This window comes from Cygnus olor, chromosome 1 (assembly GCF_009769625.2).
Source record: "Cygnus olor isolate bCygOlo1 chromosome 1, bCygOlo1.pri.v2, whole genome shotgun sequence".
NCBI classification, from domain to species: Eukaryota; Metazoa; Chordata; class Aves; order Anseriformes; family Anatidae; genus Cygnus; species Cygnus olor.
In genome coordinates, this window is record NC_049169.1 from 145,435,745 (window position 1) to 145,458,695 (window position 22,951).

Sequence of the window (22,951 nt, forward strand, 5' to 3'; positions counted from 1 at the left end):
TTTGTGTCAGTAGCTTTTGATTTAAGAGAATACCAAGATTTTCTAAAAGCATTCCTTCTAGTTTATGATGACTCTAGCATACCTGTAATAAATTCAGCAATAGAGAAGAGAGAAAAACATATCCTGCATCAGGTAGGATCTTCTCCAGTACTTTGACGTTTCTTTTAAAAAAAACGAATCACAAAAGGATGAAGCACACTCATAACCATTTCCTCCACACTTCATTGTATGTCCAGACTGCTGAGGACCAAGTTTAGTTTCAGAGACAAGTAAGAGAATGTAATTTAGAAGGTGGTTCACAAGGGCTGGATTTACAAAGCACTACCTCTGCACTTGTTGAGGTGAGCGGCATGTTGGCCATCATTTCATCAAAAACACTAAAAAGGCCTACACCTTATTGTCAGAGGCAGCGAACCAGAAACTCCTTCAGCTGGATGCTTTTAGCAAGCACTGTGAGATGCCACCACCGCTTCTTCTGCATCCCCCAGAGCCCTAACGCAGTGAGAAGCGAAGGGTGGGTTGGTGCACTTGGGTGCGGGCAGGGATGGAGGAGAGTGCTAGCTCCATCCACCACATGGCAGCAGACCTGCTGCAGAGGTTTCCCCAGGACAGGACGGCCTCTGGATAGGGTTGCACTGCAGCCCCTTAGCGTATCAGGCTGTCGCCACACAGATACTGCTGTGATAAGTGTCTCCAAAGAACCTATAAATAAATAAGTAAACTGCCTGTCTTACGCATCTAAATTATTCAAGGGACAAGGAGGCAGGAAACTTTTGAAGATGGCCTTGCCTCCTGCGGAGGCCCAAGAGATCTGTCCTCCGAACACCGAAAAACACATCTTTACAGCAGCGCTTCCAGAAGCGGGCAGCACATCAAAGCAGCATCATGTGCACTAAGAACAATGTGCAGTGACTTCTCCAGAGAGGTCGCTGCTGGTTTGGGGTTCCCCCTGCTCACAGCGGGTACCTGCCTGGTTCCTCCCAGCCATAGGTGGGACTAGAGCTGACTATGTGTAGGTGATATAGAGGTGAATATATTTCATTGATAGGTCACACCGTCCAAGAACAGCAGGATGCAAATTGGGAAAAGGTGGTGAAGAAATATTAGGGATGATGTCTTGGCCCATTGAAAATGGTGGTCACACTCCCGAATTAAAGTACCTGAGAAACCCTTAGTCTTTTACCTCCTTCTCAGAGGGGAAAGCATGCTGTTCTCCAAACACTGAGACAACACAGTCTCATCATTACCCCACATTTTCTGTGGTGGTCTCAGCATACTTTCCTTGTGCCACAGCCCTTGCACAGAATGCTTTTGAGATGTACATGATCATAATGCTGATGTGTAGGTGAGATCACCTTGGAAGAACTACAGATGCTCTAAATAGGTGCCATAGCCGTTTGCTCATCTTCTGTTTCTTGCTGGTGAATACAGATCAAACACTCAACCCAGGCAACATGTCTTGCTTGGTACTTAAGGCAATGCACTTTTCCCATTAGTTCTACATTTCAGAAGGCATCATATAAGAACACGCTAATTTATATGTTACCAACACAGAGTCAACGGAAAAGCCTGAATGGAGCTCACTAGTAATATATTTTAACGAAGCTGTTTGGATTTTATAGCTCATAAGTCATTTAGTAATTATAATAAAGAGGACCTGATCTTCTTCCCTTCACAATCCTTGCTTCCTCAGCTGAGGTGCGTTCAGTAACAGAAAGGGTAGATGTTACCACATTGTGCACATGGGAGAGAGCACCTGTGCCATGTTGAAATGTGCTTATTCCCAATCAAAACCAACAAAGTATTGTTTGTCACATTAGACATGTGCCAGTTGTCACGTTGTTGTTTTTTTTTTTTTCTTTTATTGGCCTCTAAATATAGCTACAAAGTCATTATAAATAGACCTTCTTCCATTCAAGATGGCAACTTCATCCCACTGCCGAGGGATGTAATTTTCAATATGTGCGTGCACTTGAAACGCAGCCAAGTGGAATCCAAATGTCACCACCCAAACGGATGAGGAGCAGCCCCTCACTTTCCAAATAGCCCCTGTAATAAAACTGGGGGGAACAGTTCCAGTTTCTTTCCGAGTCCATGGGGTAACAGCTGCTGGGGCACAGAAGGGCCTTCCACAGCTTTTCAAGCCTGACACTCCCCAACGGATGAGCCTCTGCAGCTTCTCTTCGTTTTCTACGTGTGGGTTTAATTTGAAGAATTTCTTATTCGGCTTCTGCTCATAAAAATTAATACCCTCCTGGTATGCAGGCTGCAATTCTGTGCATGAAGCTATTTCTCTGCACGGTGAAGTAGCCTTCCAGACTTTTGTGGTGTTAGAAAGCTGACACTTCTTGTTTTTTTTTTTTTTTCCCTTCCAGCCCCATCTATTGTTATTGACTTCACACTGCAGCTCTTGTGCTGAGTTCAGTATTTATTTAGTAACTGATCCACACCAATTAAAGCATTGCCTAAATCCCCAGCTGTCCAAGGGCCTGATTCTTCAGTACCTCAAGTGTAGATCCAACATACCAGCCTTCTTGCCCCAGATTAAAGGGTCTTGCAGCCAAGTGACATTGCCACGGTTGTTGGTTTGTCAGGTAGTGCTGAGCTGTGTGGTGGTACTCTTTCAGAAAGAAGATTTAAGAGCATAAATTTGAACTGGGATTTGAATTCTATCAAAATGCAAATAATGCAAATCACGTGTTGTTGTTTTTTTTTTCTCTTTATTTTGGAAGCATACCTCCTGACTTCTAAACAGTACCATTAGCAAAAACCATCGGTAGTACATTTGTGGTCACCAGCCTTGATATTTTGTTTTATTTGGATCATTTGAGAGTCTGTTTTGGTAACCCATGGGCAGAACCATGTTCTCCTGCTGTGTTCTCATCGTATTTACCTTTACCTACGCTTTACCTAGCAGGAGGGGAAAAGAGCTTCGATGTTGTCCTTGCATTAGGCCACTGTAACACCAAATTAGAGTGAGGAGTGGCACGGAGGAGATGAGGTCACCCTGACTAGCGTTGTTGTTCCCCTGAGTGCTTCCACTTGCCACAAAGCACAGAAGAAACAGCCGACGGTGCCACAGGAACAGTGTAAAGCCTGTGCGCTCCGCTACACGATGCCTCACGAAGCTTGTAAAGCACTTTGCATGCTTTTTAACAGGCCACTAACACCAACTCTCTAGAAAAGTTCAAAGTCAAAGTATTTTTTTCATTTTTATGCACAGTAGCATGCCACTAAAGCAAAATAAGGATGGGTAGCAGCAATGTTGATGACTTGAAAAGAACATGCGTGTTTTTTCTTGTGCAGCACCAAAAGCACAAACTCTTGTGGAGATAAGATGCTGATAGACCCTTTGGTGCTGAAGAAGAAGCTCAATAGGATGGCAACAGAGCAAGGGGCCTTTGCTGTTCTCAGCAGCCTGCTGCTGTACGTCACTGAGCTCGCAGCCTGCGACCCGCAGCTCAACAGCAAGAGGACAAAATGGGCAGAAGGTAAAGAAAACCAGGTGAGTTTTAAACAACCATCTCCAGACCCAAACAGGGGGCAGTACCCTACCCGATTTCAGCTCCTGCGGTCCAGGTTTCTAAACAACAATCGCGAGCCTTACATCAAGAAAAGAAGAGAAGTCGGCAGACTGGTTATTAAGGAGAGGCTGTGGGTGAACAGGGCTGGAAACAAGTTAGACAGAGGCAAGGAGAGAAGAGGAGATGGAAAAGCGGCAGAAGAGGGTGAAGACACAGTGCCCAGCGAGAGGGTCAGGTGGAGCGGCCAGAGTGGGAAAAACACAGTGAAGGACATTTTGAAGAAATTTCTGGCTGCCGAAGAAAAAGAAGCCAAGGAGAAGTCTCCCGTCTGGAAAAAGAAGGGGCCAAACAGTGGCTTGCCAAAATAGTCAACAAGAGTTCAGTCCTCTCCAAGCTGAAGGAGCAGTTTGAACAAAGCTCCCTCTGTTCAGCCACGGAGGTGAAAGCGTCACTCTTGCGCAAGGTGAGAAGAAGACTAAAAACTTCCCCAGCAGAAAAGGTATTCGTAAACCCGAGGTCAGAGTACTGCGCACGGCAGCACTGGCAGCCACAGATATAAATAGTCCTGAGTCCCAGTATTTAGTGTGCTCCATGGTTCCAATGCCCAGACTCAGCATGGCTACTGAAATTAACCATCCTTGGAGCTGGTCAAAAATAACGCCGCGATACAGCCTTTCAATCGCAACATACCACTGAAGGAAAAGGGAGAGTCTGAGAGAAAGCCTGGTGAGAAGAAAACACCAGCACATGCAGTCCAGGACAGGGAGGACAAGAAACAGATACTGATGGCACCCAAGGAGATGCCTGATGCAAAGGACAGTGCTGAGATGAAAATAGATTCCACAAAGCAAGGACCTGACTTTAATCCTCATCTAGATGGCTCTTCTACCATCTGTAAAAATAAAGCACTTGCAGATTGCATTCCTCCTGCATCTGAACATAGTCTAGACTTCAACAGGAATAACTTATCAGCTGGGCCTGATACATCTTCACTACTGGGGACTACCAATGCTGTGCAACGTGTTAAGGATGATGGTCCACCCTCTAGCTCACCTTACTCTAGCAAAGCTGAAGGATCCCCTGAACCAAGTCCTCAGGACACTAAAACAGATGAGATTCCTGAAATAATAATGTACGTGTATTGTTCTGAGGAAGCTGACCCAGAGCTCACACAGCCAGAAAAGGATCCTTTTTTTGCAGGCCAAAAATGTATCCCGGAGCAGAAAGCCCTGGAAAACACCCTGCCATTTCGCTCTCTGAGAGTTCAAGCATCTTTTGAAGCTGAGCCTGTGACACAGGACCGACAGCTAACTCTTTTAACACCAGCTGCTGGTAAAAGACCACCGTAGCTCAAAACAGGCACCAGGTTTAAGAGGCAGATTGTTCTGAGGAAGCCAAAGAAGGAGAGAAGTATCACAGTGAAGACAAAATACACTCTACTTCTAGCAAAATTTTAGTGATTGTCCCAGATAAAAGGAACAGGAGAATGAAACACCCCAGTGTCAGAAGCAAAATGAACCCAAAATCAAGCAGCTGCAGCCACCTCAAATGCCCAGCCCACCAAAATGACTTTGGTAATTCCGGTGCCGACGTGTCAAATCCAGATGCGAATCAGACCAAACCTATGCTCTCCTTAAAGGAGAGCCAGGAGCAGGAGCCTGGTGCTGCAGAAGAGCACACCTCTTCTGACTGGGAAAAGAAACAAGGCCCTTTGCCAGGTGAGTTTGTGAAACACAGATTTCACTTCGCAGAAGAGGATTTGGGGAAGGGCCAATTATCTTCATCAAACAAAATAATGAATGATGGAGACAATCCAGTCCTGGGCAGGAGTACTTTGACTGACCTGGAGACCTGTCATAAGCTGTCCAAGTATTTCATTCAGCGTGAGGAGACCACTGCAGACGAGATGCCATGGCCTGACTCTGAAACAGGGCTGTCATCCTCATCAAACCTTTTAACAAGACCAGTGAGTGGGGTTGCAGGACAAAGAATCCACCACACTCTTGTAAATCCCCCGGACCTTCCACCTACTGATGTGGTAAGACCAGGAGCTGGTGGTGTGGAAGATGAGCATGGCAGTCACGGCTATGAGAAGCATCCATTACGCTCTTCAGATGAGTTGACAATGCATGAGAACAATACTACAGTGGAGAAGAAAAATGAATGTGATTTTAAGAACCAACTGCTGTCCCCAAATCATGAAACAGAAAATGAAAATGCTACATCTGAAGAGACAATTACACTCCAGAGCTTTGATAATTATATTTCACTTTCGACCAAGAAAACAGGAAAACATGAAAATAAAACTGTGTTAGCAAGAAAGCCCCTGTTACTCTTGGAGAAGAACCAAACACAAATTCCAGATGATACCTTGAAGCAAGGAAGTGATATGCAGGAAGAGAACCTGTTTCCTTCATCAACTGAATTGGTGTCAGGCCAAAAGAAGCATGCAAAAGCTACTGATAATGTCTCCAAATATAAAAAACAAGCCTTTGCCTTCAGATGATGACATGAAGCATGGCAATGAGAGCATGGAGACAGAGGAGAGAGAAGAGAGAAGTGTCTTACATAAATTTCAGGAGGAACAAGTATCAACACCAAGCGATACGATGGATCATGATAATAACTCTTCAAATGAGAGGAGTGTCATAGTCTCAGGCACCTCAGCTATCTTCATCAGAACGTGATACTAACATTCAAGGAGTGAAAAATACTGGGCAGGGCTTGAAGTGCCCAACACCTGCAAGAGATATTGTAAAACACAACATGATATGACTGTCGATGAAAACATCTGCTGCAATAATGAGAAACACCAACTGTCCTCGTCAATGAACCAATGAAACGTGCAAATGACACTGCAGGGAAAAGAAACATAAAGTTGAGCTTCAAGAATTATTCAGTGCCGCCAAGAAATACGGCAAGCAATGACAATAACACCACTGATGAGGAGAATACTTTTCATGGTTTGAAAAACGATCCAGTGCAGCATAAAAAGAGTCATGAAGGATGAGAGGAATACTTCATGTGGTCCTAAAAATCAAATACCGTCATCAAATCCTCTGGTGAAGCAAGACAAGAAATCTTCCCCTCAGCAACAAACATCACCTGCTGACTTTGTAAAGCCTGAAACTAGGTCAGCTGAAAAAAAGACTAAACATACCTCTGAGAAGCCCCAGTCACCTTCTTCAAACAAACTGGAGAAGCCTCAAGAAAGAAGTTCTTCAGCAGAGAGGAAGCAGAAGACACCAGCAGCAGAGGACATCCCGTCACCAAAACAAAGGCTGTAAAAGGGGACAATGAACACCAGCACCCAGGAAAGTACCGGTTACCACTGTCAAAGTAAATCAGCAAAGCATGAGAAAGAAACTCCAGGAGGAGAAAACAGCAACTAGGTCTGAAGATTTTACAATGCCTGGTACAAATACTGCAAAAGAGAAGAACAAGTTTCCAAATCTCAAGAAGTACCGATCAGTATCTTCAGAAATACTGGCTAAGCCTCAAGAAAAGGATGCTCAAGATCAAAAGCAACAAACATCAGCTGCTACAGGTTTTAAGAAGCCTGGTACTAATGCTGTAAAAGAAAAAGATGAAGATCCAAATTCTGAGGAGCCCCAGTCACCCTGTTCAAAAAAAGGGATGAAATCCCAAGAAAAAACTACTTCAGGGAAGAGGAAGCAAAAGACACCATCAGCAGAGGACATCAGGCCACCTGAAACAAAGGCTGTAAAAGAGGATGATAAACACCAGTGTGCTGGGAACCATCAGTTACCCCTTCCAAGTAAATCAGCAAAGCCTGGGAAAAATAGTCCAGGAGGAGAAAAACAAGAAACTGCAACTGAAAGTTTTAAAAAGCCTGATGCAAATGATGTAAAAGATAGAAGCAAAGATCTAGGTTCTGGGATGTCCCAGTCCCCATCTTCAAATCTGCAGGTGAAACCTCAAGAAAAGAGCGTCACAGCCAAAAAGAAGCAATCGACACCACCGTCTGATGAAAAAATGAAGTATAAAGCTGGTAGTCCAGAAAAGAGGAGTGTACCCCTGAGAACAGAGAAATACCAGCTACAGTCTTCGGATAAGAAAGGGAAGAAGGACAATCATGATTCAGGAAAAGAAGGCTCTGCAGGTGACCTCAAGAGCTCTCAAACTTCATTGCCACGTGATGGCATAAAACGTAAAAGCAACACTGTCCCAAAAGACACTGTCCCAAAAGAGACCTGTTTGTCTAATAAAGAGAAGTCTCCCCAGTCATCCCCATTGCATGATGCATCGAAATATGATGGAAGTCCTGTTGAAAATAGAAAAAAACGTCCTGGATTTAAGAAGTACCAAGCACTCTCATCAAATAATTTGGTGAAGCATGAAAAAGACATTGCTGAAAGGGAGGCTAGCTGGCAGGCAGCTGCTGTAACAAGTGACAGAGAAGCAGAGCTGGAAGACTGCTCCAAAACAGCATCATTCTCCAAGTACACAGTGGAAAGCTACGGTGAAGGACCCTTAGATTCATCTTTTAAACCACTGATCATTAGAGTAACTGACACATTTAAACATCACAGCTGAAAAATACTGCTACAGCTTAAGTAAGAACTTACAGCTGATCATGCCACCGAGTCACTCAATCTTTCTTTTTTCCTTTACTCTCCAGGGCATTACATTGTCATTTTTAATCACAAGGACATTGATGTGCATCTATCCAAGCTGGGCTTTTTTTTTTCTTAAGATTAGCCTGAAGACATGAATTAAATTAATCACTGCTAGTGAATTAGCTAATCACTGAATTAATCATCAGTTTATAAATTAAATATGAGAAGGGCTTTGAGATCAATGTGAATTCAGTCCTGCTCCAGACTCCCCTTGCTAACTAATGGGTGTTGTTTGTAACAAAGACGACTGTTCAGGGTGAACTCTATTTGTATTTACTCATTCTAATGAAACTCTGCTAACACTTTTTCCAGGAATGGTGGTAGGCAGTGTCAGCTTTAATTATGTCAAAAAGCGCTCGTTCCAGGCTCTGCCTTTTCACCAGTTAATGGGAACTGTTGGTCTATGGCTGCATTGAGTGGCACTGCTAGCAGAAGTAGTGAGGGCAGGAAGGGAACGCTTCATTTATCTGCAGAAAAATCCTCAAAGGACATTGGTTTTACAAAAGCTCTTACTGTGAATGCAAATTTTCAGCCTTATTAATATTGGAAAAATAGTGATTTAACCTCCTGTGAAGCTATTGGTACTTTGGCCACATACTGCATGCATTATTGTTGGGAGGGATACGCCATTTCAAGTTATTCTTAACTATTGCAGACAAATGTGCAACAAGTATAGGAGTACGGAGCAGCTCAATGCTGAAAGGCTCTGAGAACCTCTCTGGGGGATAATGTCAGCAGGAGAGGCTGAAAACCTTGCTGGGGGAGCTCAGCTCTTCTTGGGATTTCTGTCTCAGCCTGGGTCCTTGGGCATGCGGGCACAGCCAGGCACTGCAGCTAGCACCAAAAGTCTTAGGAAGTGCTGATTTTACAGCCTGATGTGCAAAGGAGTAATACGAGGCAGCCAGCACTGCCGAACACTGCTAATGGGCCGTGGCTTTGTGTGTGTACCACAACAGCGGCTTCTGCGTGAAGCGTGCACAGGACAAACTTTGTTTTGGAGAAATGAGGACGGGGCTGCTCCAAAGGCTCCTCTGCCCCTGGTGAACAGCAGACAGGCAGAGAGATGTTACAGCAAAAATCTCCTGTGCACCCCTTCAGCTCAGTGCCGTAATGACGAGTTCAGGTATTTAAAGGCATGGCCTAAAGAGTCGATTCATTTTTTCCACAGCCACCCCCATGCAGATCTTGGCTCCGTGACAGCAAAGGTGGGGCTGCTCAAAAAAACAATTAAAAGCCCAATCTTTTCAGTGGCACCGAGCTTCAGAGCTGCCCAGGAAGAGAGAGGGCAAGCGTTGGTTGCTCCCTGTGGCCCTGGCTCCCCTCAAGTGTTTTGGATGTCCTCCTCCCACAGCGTGCGGCCTGCTGGGTGCGGCCTGGCTGCTGCTCCAGCCCGGCTGGCAGGCCGCCCCGACCCGCGGCCAGCAAGGAGCGAGGACAAGAGCGGGCTGGCAGCACGCTGGGATCAAATCCCTTTGCCCGAATAACGCGCACGAGTCATATACGTGACAACTGGGCCAGCCTGGTCAGGGACACTGCTGGGAGGAAGAGGGGACATGCATGCAGCAGCATCCCCTGGCTGCTGAAGAGGCTTGGGCTTTGATTTCTTGTCCACAACATGCCACGAGTTAGGCTTCCTGGCATCTGCAGGCTCACAAAATGAGAAGTGCATTTGTATACCACACTGGTCCTCAAAAAAAAGACGCTGAAGGGAATTTATCGGTTGTACAACGCTGCCTTTCTGCACGGAGGTGTATGTCACCCTTGCAGCTTTTATGGGCTGGCAACCATAAAGGCCACTTTGTACTAAACCTAAGCTGTAATTTACTTTTTATTGTCCATGATTTCATTTCCCATTGGAGAAAAGCCCTTACAACATAAAGCGTCTGCACCGGACTTGAATAGTAAATTCTCTGCTAGCTGGCATTTTAAAACAGCAGGCAGATCTTGCTGGCATAGGAGAAGCCGCTTTTATTATTCTTTTTCTAATCTTTCAAAAGAAACTTAAAGGCTTTTTTTTTCCCCTCTTATTCACATCTGAAAGATCACTGCCTTGTGACGAATTAAAGGATTCTGTCTAGCAGAAAATTACCCGAGTGTGCAGCAGGTGCCCCCCAGGAGAGTGAATCGGTGGGTACCAGGGGGTGCCTCGGCTCTTCCATTTCACACCTGCAATGCCTGGTTTTCTTGATGGATACAGCACAAGGAGAATAAGGTGCAACACCCTCTGTTTGGGCAGAGTCATCTCCTGAGGGTTAACTTTTAGATCACAGCGTGCCTTCATCTCTGATGGTAAGAGGTAAAACATCCATTCGAGCCAACTGAGGGTTCCTCCCTGAAGTGCACTTCAGGCATGATGGAGATTTGCACTGAATGCATCCTTAAGTGTAATGAACATCCCTGAGCTTCAGGAGTTAGCACAATCAATTCCTCAAGACAGGAGGGAGCGAGGCCATGCAAATCTCAGCGGCAATCACCAGAAGAGCACAGGCAACCATTTGGAGTGTCTTGCAGTTAGCAGCTCAAAACAAGCCGCTCCTGACCACACTGATGGGGAATTTGGCATTGCTGATAAGCAAAGAGACTCCAGAAGTGAGTATTTAAGAAAGAAGAGGAGCATGGGGAGGAGGATGTACATCTACATCATCTGTGGCACAAACTGTGCAAATCACCAGGCACCAACCCTGGTGAGATCCTTGCCCAGGAGACGTACACAACAGACATTAAAAATTTCATTTCCCATTCTTGGCTCCAGTCCCTCAGAGCTTTTCCTAGCCTCCTTCACCCCAGGAGAAGCAGCGAGGGAGCCCTCTCAGGCTGCCATTTCACTGCGTCTGACCCAGTACCAGATATTGTCGCTGCCTCTGCTGACACATCTCTTCGCTTTTGCAATTTTGTGTGACGGGCGTAATGCTGTACAGTCCTGCTCCTATGCCATGCGACAGCCTTCTGCTTCACTAAAGTACAGTGGCAGCCAGCACCTCTCAAAGTCTCTAAAGGCACCAGGTCCATAGTCCTCACTAAATGTAGCAAAATATTACTATTATTACTATTTTTGTCAGCTTTAGTTACAATTCCTTAAAGCCCTGGTTTCGCTATAGATGCAGTCAATCAAGTCATGCAAGTCTCCCATGAGGCGAGGCTGAGGACACCCGGGCTGTCCAGTCTGGGGAAGAGGAGGCTGAGGCGTGACCCCATTGCTCTCTGCAAGTCCTGAGGAGGGGAAGCACAGAGGAAGGTGCCAGTCTCTGCTCCCTGGGCACCGATGTCAGGACATGTGGGAATGGCTCAAAGCTGTGTCAAGGGAGGTTCAGACTGAGCATTAGGGAAAATTCTCTACCGTGAGGGTGGTCAAACCCTGGTACAGGCTTCCTAGTGAGGTGGTTGATGTCCCATGCCTGTCAGTGTTCCTCCAAGGGGAGGGTTCGTGGCTAGCAGTGGGGCAGGCAGAGGAACCAGGCAGGCTCCCAGCAGCAGCCGTTAGTAAAGTATTTCAGATGATTATGTCGTATCCAATTAGACCACAGTGAAAAGCTTCCCAAACTCTTCAAATCAGCAAGAAACCTCTTGGATGGGCTTAGTAATATGGAGATCACAGAAGGATTGGTTTGGGTAATGTGGATAGCCAAGTCTGGCTATCCAAAGAAACTTCACACTGAAGTGGACAGTCTGTCCCCTTCCTGTTGCTGAATGCATGGCCATCTCCAGCAGTCCCACGCCTGCATTTCTGACTGAATGGCAAGCAACTCCATCTTTGGTCCCCAAAACCAGCACCGGGTCAACTGCACTCTGGATGTACCTCACTTCAGCAGCAGCACGTCAACTGCCCTCTAGATGCATCTCACTTTCCCACCATCTCTCGCCTTTTTCAACTGAAAGGACAGCAATAGAAATACTAAAAGAAATTAAAAAAAAAAAAAACAATCGAAGATTTCATATTAAAATACAGCACACCCCCCATTTTAGCTTTTCTCGTGTCCACGTGCAGCCAGCAGATAACAACACGCGGGCATTACTCAGTCCTGCGGTGCAGCATCCCTCCCAGGCAGAGCTGCCACAGATCACATCTCTCAGCTGTAGAAAAGCTCCACCTAATGGTTGGATTTGTACAGCAGGTTACGAGCAAGCACCGATGAACACGGAGTAAAAAATCACTCTGTGGTGGAAATAGCAGGGAAAGGTAGAGAACAAGTTCTTCTCTTACTCCCATTCTGGTAAGGACCGCACACCATCCAAAAGGAGCTCTTCTGTATGAACAGAGAAACCTCACAAATAATAACTGCGAATCCTCATAGCATTTCCACTTAGCATTTTGCTAAAGGAGATTTCTGTTACCTTAGAAATGAGCACAGAAGTATAATCAGCTCTTAGCAGAATCGATTTTAACTACTTCGCTCCCAAATGCAATTTTAACTACTTCGCTCCAATGCGTTTTCCAAAATGTGTAACGTCCGCTAAGTTTTATTTCTGTTTTTCATTTCCAAGAGCATCTCTTTTTATAGAATGAAGCATTTTTCAGTTTTTGATGAGAACTTTCAGTATGGAAAGAAAAAAAATATTTATGGGCATCTGCTTTCCTGCCTACCAAATGACATTTTTTTTTTTTTTTTAATACCAAATAGCAAAAGAGTTGGCAGGCCTGTATTTAACCTCTTACAACCTGAAGGACCTGAGGCAGTTTTGGAAATCGTTTCATATCTCCTGTCACTGTGCTTGACTTGTCCCTGTTCATTGCTTGTATTGTGCACAGCTGCAGGTGCAAGAACAGCTTGGTGGCGTGGTGTGATTCTCACTTGGCAAGCCAGCACTACAGCAGGCTTTCCGGGGTGTGTGCAAAACAGTAGCAAAAGCATACTGCTGAGAAGACAAAGCCATAATAATCTATAGTGCACCAAACTGGTTATTCTCAGAAGACCCCCAGTTAGCTGTTAGGGACTATATTTTCAACAGTGGCAAGTGACTTCAGATGTCCAACACAGGACACCTTACCAAAGGATCTGATTTTTTGGGAAGTGCTCAGCACTTGCTCTCTTAAAATCACGCTTCTTCCATAATGTGTCTCATGTTAGGCAGCCAAAGCCCCTTCTAAAAACTTGAGCCAGTTTTCTGAAATATAGGGGAGCTTCACAGGCACCTACTTGCCCTGTACCTACCAAAAAAAGGCTGTGAACAAAAGGCTTGGTGTGCAGGAACCGGTGAATGCAGCCAGCACAGGTTGCTTTGACTCCGAGAAACTGTGACCACAACCCACAGACCACACAACTTTCTGGCCTGCCCCACAGCAGATGCAGCGCCTGTCCCTCTGGCCCTTGCAGGGCACTGAGAAAGTTTTTACATGGCTGAGATGCTTCCCAACGCTGTGCTCCCCAGGGCTTCTGAAAAGTTTCAGAGAAATAAAACTCTTGGATGCTGCAGAGCCAGTGCATCCTTACCAAGGAACAGCCATGTCTAGTTGAGCTACATCACCAGTGTTAAATAATTGTGTCCCTTGGGACTTGTACAAATGCAGTGGGCTGTCTGAACACAGCTCTGGATTGCTAGCCCCAGTTACTGAGATCTTTCATTCCCCTAAAGAATGGGAACAGTGCGGGCAGCGCTGATCCAAGCATCCAAACGGGGTCCCAGCAAATGTATCTCAGCTCTAAGTACCTTCAGACTGAAGGAAATTATCGCAGAAGACCAGAAATCCCCCAAAGACAACTTCTTTATTAACTCACTCAAATGACACCCATCACAAAACAAGAAAGCTTGTACCGTTGTCATGCCATGCAGATTTCTTAATACAACTGTTTCCCTTTGTATGTGGGTTACTTATTTGTACCACCGAGTCTCGTGTGTCAGGAAGATGAAGACAATAAAATCGTGCCAACTAAGGAGCTCGTTGGTGTTCTGTCATTATCAAGGAGGGAGCCTGTGCGTACCTCATTGGTATGCAAACCGCTCTCCTTTCACCCGAGAGAGCTGGCACAGGCTGAGCTTTGCGGGGCAGCTGCGAGCAGCTATAAAGTGCAGAGCATCACTTGTGCAAATGCTGTGGCTTTGAAGAGAGCAGGACACGCTACATCCTCTCCTGCGCCTGTCTTTGCGTACTTGAGGCGTAAGTTCTTCAGGTCACGGCAGCCTGCAACATGTGTGAGTATGTGGATGTGCCTCGGCATTCATCCAGAAGCAGCAGACCGGCTCACTGATTTTTTAAATATCTTTTAAAAATAAGTGACCACTGCTTTCTAATGCAAAACACCAGTGTCCAGCTCTAGGCAAACAGAAACATGAAATCCAGTCTTCACAGAAGTGTAGGGGTTGGAAGGGACCTCAAGATACCATCGGGTCCAACCCCCCTGCCAAAGCAGGTTCCTTAGAGCAGGCTGCCCAGGTAGGCGTCCAGACGGGCCTTGAATATCTCCAGAGAAGGAGACTCCACAACCTCCCTGGGTCTTTCTTTATGCCTTCTCATTTAGAAATCCAAGTTTAAAGCAAAAAAATATAGCTGTTGTCAAATCCCACAGCCCAAACTACAAGACATGCTTCCACTTCCTCAGGGCTGAAAAACAGCTTCGGCTTCACTTCTGAAGGCAGTGAGATCACTACGAATGTTGTTAACATCCTTCTTTGCGTGCCCTGTGACCGATGGATTGTAAGAGCATATGAAGTCAACCAGGAGCAACCACCCAAAGCTTTGGCATCTCTCTGGGCTGCACCATGCCTGGTGGCTGCTCTCAGTGTCACCCCACGGCCAAAGCTACTGGTGGGACAAGGCCACCACCAAACCTCTGATAAGAGCCAGAAGAAGCCATAAGCAGGGCTGGGCCCCGCTCACAGTCACTAGGCCCGGCCGAGCCAAATGTGTGGTGAGTTATGGGCAGGAGGCATGCTAAGGCTCGGCTGTTTCTCATTAGCGCGCTGCGTGACGGCATTCAGGACACGGTTTACAAGGGTGGTGAAGGCAGGCCTGCAGATCCTCTCTTTCCTCAGCAGTATTTACATGTTTTCCTTTCAGCGGCTGTGGGATAGCTTCTATTCAAAATGGGGTGAAACCAAGACTGCCTCGCCGGCCTCTTGTTTTTAAGGGGTAAAAGGATAAAGTTTATAAAAATGAAACATTTTATTCTGGTCTTGACCTTTTACTAGTGATCCTGATCACTACAGTAAGGCAGGCACAGAAATACAGCAACTTTTCTCCTTGAAATTTATTTCAAATAGAAAAACGCATTCTAGCAACGTTCCTCCAGCCTGGCAAAGGAAGCTCAGACTTCCCAAAACACTGTGTTTTGGTATCTTTCCAAAATAAAACATGTTTCCATGGAAAAAAATAAAATGGTTAAGAAACAGTATGTTCTCACCAAAAATATGTTTCGTGGGGAAAACAATGATGATTTCTAGTAGCAGGGAGAGGGTGCTAGGGCCTGTGCTGGGAAGCCCGAGGGGCAGGAACCCAACAGCTGAGACACCGACCACGCATGGGGAGACTGAGCAAGAGTAGGAGAAACCTTCTGTAGAAGATCATCAACTCTGTTCTTGCATTTTTATGAGGTCAGACGAAGCTCCAGAGGCAGACCCTCCAAACTTCCTTGGGATAACGCCCAAAGGGCAGTATCATTTTGCCAGCCAGAGCAGAAAAGAAGAGGAAATCCTAAAAGGAAATCCCCCTGAGCTTGTCGGGTTTTGTTCACAGGTCCTTGCGAGTGGTCTCGTTGGCCTGCAGATGGCGAGTTTTCCATTTGGAGACTGGCTGCTCGCTGACAAGGTGAGGAAAAGCCTGGCATCCTTAAGGGAATCTGACATACAAATACCGTGTGAAGATGGTAATGAAGATTGAACTCCTCAGCCTCCCTAGTGCCTGTCCCATAATGCTTAGTTTTGTGTGCATGAGCAACTGTTTGCTGGGCATGGATTAGGATAGGATAGGATAGGATAGGATAGGATAGGATAGGATAGGATAGGATAGGATAGGATAGTGAAGTAAGGGTATGCAATGATCATGCTGTCATTCATTTTCTCGTTCCCCCTATGGCCTTTATTAATACACCAACACGAAGAGGTACCCGTGTTGACTGACTGACCTCAAAGCTCACACCGCCCGGTCCATGACTAAGATTTGAGGAGTGACTTGCAGTGTTATTGGTCCCTGGGCCATCATGTATGAAATTCCCCCAGGAGGTCAAAAATGTTGAGTCTGGCCCCCACTGAATCATCACATACTTTTAGGAAGTCATGTTTTCTATATCTGGTTTTCATAATGCACATCTGTATTGTAATCTCATCTGGACTCCTTCACCAAACAGCTAGTAAAAATATGAAGTTGGAAAGCATGTTTTTAATACACACAGAAAGACATGTTTTCCCCTGACTGCCCAAATGGAAACTCCACTTACCCTAAGCTCATCCTGTGACGCATGCATTTCCCATTGCTGGCTTCCCCCTTGCCCTTTCTACTTTCCCACCTTTTCCCCTTGTATTTCTGTCCTGTCCAAGGGCTACAAAATGAGGCTGGAATGTGAATCATATATTTCCAAGAAGCATAGAGAACTTGCTCCATGGGTCAATTTTTCCATTTATTTTTCAAAAACGATTTCTGAGCCCTCCCAAGAGCCACATGTGTAGGGATGTCTTTCCAGCATGCAGCTGCTCATTAATTCCTGGGAGAACCCCTAACACAAAACTTTCAGTAATACAGTAGTCTTTCCATATTGAAGCTTCACTGTTACTTGATCAAAAAAAAAAAAAAAAAAAAAAAAGGAAACAAACAAAAAACACTTTCAGACATTCAAAAAACATTTTAAGTGTGCTATTTTGATCAGCTACCCAAATAAGCACACATACTGCATTCTGGCTGCAAACCTCAAATGTGGTGACAATTCAATGCCCATGTGAGTATAACATTCTGGGGAGGGGAGGGGAAGGTTTTGTTTCCATCCCTCCTGTTCTCCAGTGTGGTACCAACCCCGTTGCGGATGGGCTGGGTTTTCCTACAGCACCAGGAAAGGAGAATTGCACAAGTGCAGAGCAATAATACAGAGAAAAAACTTCTTGATTTCTGCTCAGAAGGTTCTTTGCAAAGAGCATCCTCATCCTTCCCACTACCCACAGGCTTCATTTCTAGGTGTTCAAAACTTGTCTTTGACCCCACAGTGGTCTGTGAGTCCTGTGGGGAGTAGGGGGGAAGAGCTAAGGGGAGCAGAGGCAATACCTCTGGGAAATTCTTTTGCATGCATAGGATTTTTGGCTGAAAACAAAACAAAACAAACAAAAAAATTTGCCTGACCAAACCCAGCTGCACTGCTGCAACACTCTCTGTGCCCTTACCTCCAACCTTCCTAAAATGCACAAGGCTTCCTGGCTCAGCTGAGGTTGACGATGCTCTTATGGGGTTCTCAGAGCACAGGAGCACCAGGGGCTTAGAGCCCTGTCACCATCATTCGACTGCCGCCCAAGCTTACTGCTCACAGAAATAAACCCAGAGTCTGCTGTCACTTACACGATGTGGTGAGAGGCCTGGGTGGAGGGTGGCAACCCAGCAATCCCCCTCAGAGACGCAAACCCCCGATATGATTGTTTCCTGTGGTGTCCTGCCTCTTCAGTTCTCACGCTCATCACAGAGGGACTTTGCCTCTCTGCTTCTAAACTATTTTTGCCTGTCTTTAATAGTACAGGCCATTAGCTCAATTACTGCCTCGAAGTGTGTATGTTCAGGGAGGGGACCCCAGATGCCTTTGGCCAACACAGGCTTTTAGTTTAATTAAAGGTAAGTGCACAAATATAAACAGCAAGACATGCACCTTAACAACATTTCAGCGCTCGCAGTTTTGCTCTTTGCAATCATCTGCTGCAAATTTCTCAAACGTTATTTGATGTTACTCCACTGGTTTTCAAAGGCATCCAGCAAGAAATGCTGGATGCACTCTGGACCAGAGTATCCAAAGCACAAGTCGCCAAAGCCAATTACGCACAGGAAGAAGTACTTACAAAAGATGCTGAAGGGTGCTCGAAAGGAAAAATAGACCATTGGAAAGCTAAAAACAGCCATTGCTGCTTATGTAAGTGTTACCTAATCGTTATTTCTTCCTAGAAAACGGCACATCAGGGCCGTCTCTTGCCTCGTTACAAGTGTCCTCTTGATGAGGACTCTTTACAGCAGCTGTGAGATTTGTAAGTGTTGTTTATTATCACCACAAAAGCTTGACTGCAAGGATCAGTGACAGATTTCTCCAGTGGGAATATGGATGGTACAGCCAGAGACACGCTGTCACTGCTGTGGGAGACACAACACCTTGCTAATCTGGTATTCGTTTCATAATAGAAAATTCCCTGTGAATACTAATCACCACTTGCAGTAACCACACATCGGTACTCTAAAAGGCAGCCACTGCAACCTGAAGAGCTACCAGTGTTTTTCCATACAGAGGAAGCCCCTGGCACCCTGAGGAATACTGATGGTGCACTTTGAGAGGCTGAATTCTCCTTAGAAGAAGACTCCCAACCACCTTCTTTGTGGAAACTCTTTTTTATTTTTTTCTTTTCTGAAGCATTCAGTTGGTCTGGGGAAGTTCTCAGGATGTTGTCCATCTTCCTGGTATCTGACCGCTCAGTCCTCAGCTTGCATATAGGTGTGTGACCTGCAAACTTGCTGTTAGCTACATTTGGTCCTGTGATGCGCAGGAAAAAAATAGTAATAATAAATGAACGAAAGAAACAAACAAAAACCCAACTCTGCAGTGTTCTGCAGAGCAATAACCAATGCACCGGCCACTTCTCTACTGGTTGGCAGACTGAACTTGCTTTGTCTCTACTTGCAGCTCCTATGTGCTTTCCCTGAGTACTCAAATACAAATTAAAATTGTGTCTGTACCTTCACATTTAGGAGCTGGCTTGCTTTAGCATATAGCCTGGGGGGCTCCGAGCTGCTGCAGAAATGATTGGTGGTCTTCAGACCTGGGCACTGGAGCCAGAGAGAGAAATCACCTTCTGAGCTTAGGTGAAGGCCCGAAAGAGAGTTTTTCGTGCTGGAGGACAGACATCTTTCCTTGAGTGGCTTGCACACCTTCTGGTCCTGCACTGCTGTGGCTGTTTGAACCCCTGGGACTGGGTCAAACTGCAACAAAAAGCTGAAAATAATCAAGAGAGGTATGATGAATACTCAGCCCCTTCCTCCCCACCCCTGTAACTTCTGTGGGGTTGAATCCGACCTTTCTTTGCTGAAAGTTGCTTCATTTACACACACATAAAAAGCCATTAGATACTCAGAAGTCTGCATTTCTCAGCAAATTTTGTGCAGGACATCTATGCTGCCACTGAAATGCAAAAAGCTATTGTATGAGGGATATTTCCAGAACAGCATTAGCTAAGAGGATCGCAGCTGGAATTACTTATAGACTTATTCTTTGACATGTAAAATGGTTTTACCACACGTAGATATTATTGGATAACTAGTGACTGAGTGGGGCAGAGCATCAGGGGTCTACCAGCCCCTATTAGGGAGGTCCACAGCAGACAAAATTATAATGGTCTAACGTTGACTCTAAGTATTATTTAAGTCTTTTGGTGGGTTGATTTACAACTGCATATGGATTACAGCTATGAGAGTGATGGTCAATTTTCCATCAACATCTAATAAGAAGATCCTTGCATTTTTGCAAATAAAAAAATAATCATAGATCAGGAAAGATAACTATCCTAAGGCCTACTTGACTGTGTCCAGGTGTTTCTCAGTTGCTCATGAAGCTGCTGGTAATGAGATGTCATGTAGAAGGAAATGATTATAAAGATAATGCTATCATAGTTTCTGAGAATAAAATTATTGAAAAAATGTTGCTGAGAAATATGAAAATACAGCAAAACAAGATGCTTGTTGCAGACACAGTAGAAATGTGCAGCATTGTCCACACAATGATTGCTATGGCTTACTGGATAATAACAGCAAAATAAGTTGCATACTTTTCCTAAGTTCACACGTAGCTAAAATAAAATTTCTCAGTTGAAGAAACATCTTTTGTATTGTGGACATTGAGCTAGACTTTCAATGGAGAAAAAAATCAAACATCTGGATGAGAACGTATCATTTTTATAACTACTTACGCAGCAAACCATGGAAATACCAAAAAGTTGCTGATAGTTTTCAATGCTACGCATCCCTTCTCAGTTTGATTGCTTTGTGATGGGAAAGACCAATATCAGAAATACTCAAAATATAAAAACGAAATTTAAATTAAATCATTTAAATGTTGACAATGTATCAGTGAAATTATTCCTGTTAACTTGAGGGGACATTTATCTGCAAATTAACACCAAGTGAGAATTGAGTATTTCCCCCAGTATTAGCCATTTGATTTAATCTGTGACCTGCAAAGTATGCCAGAGAGAAGTCATTATTTGATCTTGGCTGTTGCAATCAAAGTTTCTTACCTTCCAAAGGAATTTAAAAATAACATGAGCTATTTCAGCCGATACCTTGATTACATGCAAATACTGAGGCTTATCTGCGCAGACGGTTATTGCTGTACCCTACAGTCGAAAGGACCTTCAGCCACTCCTGCTGTCAAACCCAAGCTTGTTTTTTCACAAAACTTCTAAGTTTTCTTTGAGCTCATGGGTCTGCAAAGCGTATGGGGAATAAGGATGCAGAAGGCTGCAGTGGACAGCAGTGTCCTTGGGAGCACAGCATGGAGTTCAGCACTCCAAATTTGGGAACTTACAGAAAGGGAATTTGCTGATCCGACCTAGACTCAGTGTCCTGGCACATTTGCATTTTGAAATAGTATTTAATTACAGAAACTTAGGACTATCTGTGTTCCCAGAAAACTCCTGCCTTATTCCATGTAAGGAAGGGATATCTCCCATTGCATGGGCAGCTATAATCCTTTTCCTAATCCTTTTCCTTTTTACACCAAATTATGTCAACATTTTCTTTTTTTTTTTTTCCCCTAATGTGAGATTTTTGAGAAACCCTTAACAGCAAAGAGATAATTAAATAAAATAGACAATGTCCTTCACAGCTTACACTATGCATTTACAAGAAATTATTGTATTTAAATGCCTGTAATGATAACTCTGCCTGATGATGGTGGAACAGGATAGTGCGTGAGACAATTGTAATGAGAGTCCTTGCATGAGTCCCAGCACAGCAGAAGGCCCGCAGAAGGCTTGCTTTCACTTGTCAGAGCCAGGTAGGAATGTAAAATTATGGTATGCAGTGAGAGGGCATTCAGATATAAGCCCGAAAGCCCATCCCTAGTCAGCTAGGTATCTTCACAAGCTCAATAGGGATGGGGAAAAAAAGGGGGGGAGGGTGGGGAGAAGGAAGAGGGAGTTACTGTTCCCTGAGGAATTTCAAGGTTCAGTTAGAAACATGGCACTCGCACAGCCAGAGGAAATTAAACAACACCAGCATGAATTTAAATTGCTTTCAGCACACTGCCTATGACCATTCAAGTAGATAAGGAAAAAAAAAAGAAAAAAAACCAAAGCCATTTAGAAAATACTTTGTCAGTTCGAATCACAAACACATTTTCTGAAGTTGCAGCCTGACCTAAGATTCATCAAGCAATTAGCCAGTATGAACTTCTCATTTGTTTCATTCAATTCCACTCCATAGGGTCACTGCTCTGTGAGAGTTGCTCACTTTTCGCAAGGACATTCCTGTCTCTGTCTTAGGAACGCTTCCTAATGTTCAAGTATTGTTTTCATATCACCTCTGACATCTACTTTTGCAGTGTTTTTCACATCGAGGGCACTGCCACATCATTTTTCTTCCCTGCTGTTCCCAGCACTGTCACTTACAGCCTTGAGCCTTCTCGCCTGACGCAGCTGGAGGATGGCAGCTGAGTGCAAAAACCCCTCTGCAGAGTTTTCCACGGGTAATGTTGATTCTCCAGGCAGCTGTGGTGGTAGGCAGCAAGCTTCAGAGCTCCTTTTTATAGCTGCTCATATCAGTATGCTTTGACTCCTGGGGCCACAGTCATACTGAGAGCAATCAAAACACTGGCGTGTTCAAGACTACACGTGGGTTTGTAGCTTGTCCTGCCAGCTAGCAACCTGCATCAGTGTGAAGCTGTGAAGCCTTCAGGGAAGAGAGGAAAGTATTATTATTATTATTATTATTATTTATATGTTTCTGTCCTTGCTATACAGCCTGTTCTGAAGTTCAGCGATTGCTGCTGGAACAATTCACACGAGCAGGTTTAATCAGGCCCACAGACTAGTTATGTAAGCATGACGCAATTTGCTGGGACAAAAATATGGAGCAAGTTCAGCATTTCGTTACCCGTCCAGAGACTCAGTCCGTACGTAGGCTGGAGGTTGACTAAACCCGGTAGGTAGGTGGTGGTAACACGAACCAAAGGCGTCAGGATGTGATGGTGGCATTCCTTAACCTGGCCAGATGGACGAGCTGTCTAGTCCTGCAGCACGTTGTGCCTAGGCGAGAAGATACTCCTCCAGTGATTAATATATATACATATATATATATATATATCTTCACTTCTTAGTGGATGTTTCTATATTGCCAAATTTGCTTAATCTAAACCGTTTTCCCCGAGCAGGGAATAGCAGTTTTTTCCCGTCATATGAAAGTAGCTCAAGCTAAATGAGTGCAGAGGAGAGCTCCAGCAAGGCAGGGTATGCTTGCATGGAGTGGTTTACTAAATACAGACACAAAGATGAAGGTCTATACGATAAACCACACAGACAAGGGAAATGTATGCTGTGAGTTTCATCGCTTACTTAGGATACTGGAACATCCAGTTACCAGTAAGAATTATCTTTTTGTGCCTGTGTGTGTATTTGCTCATGGCAAAG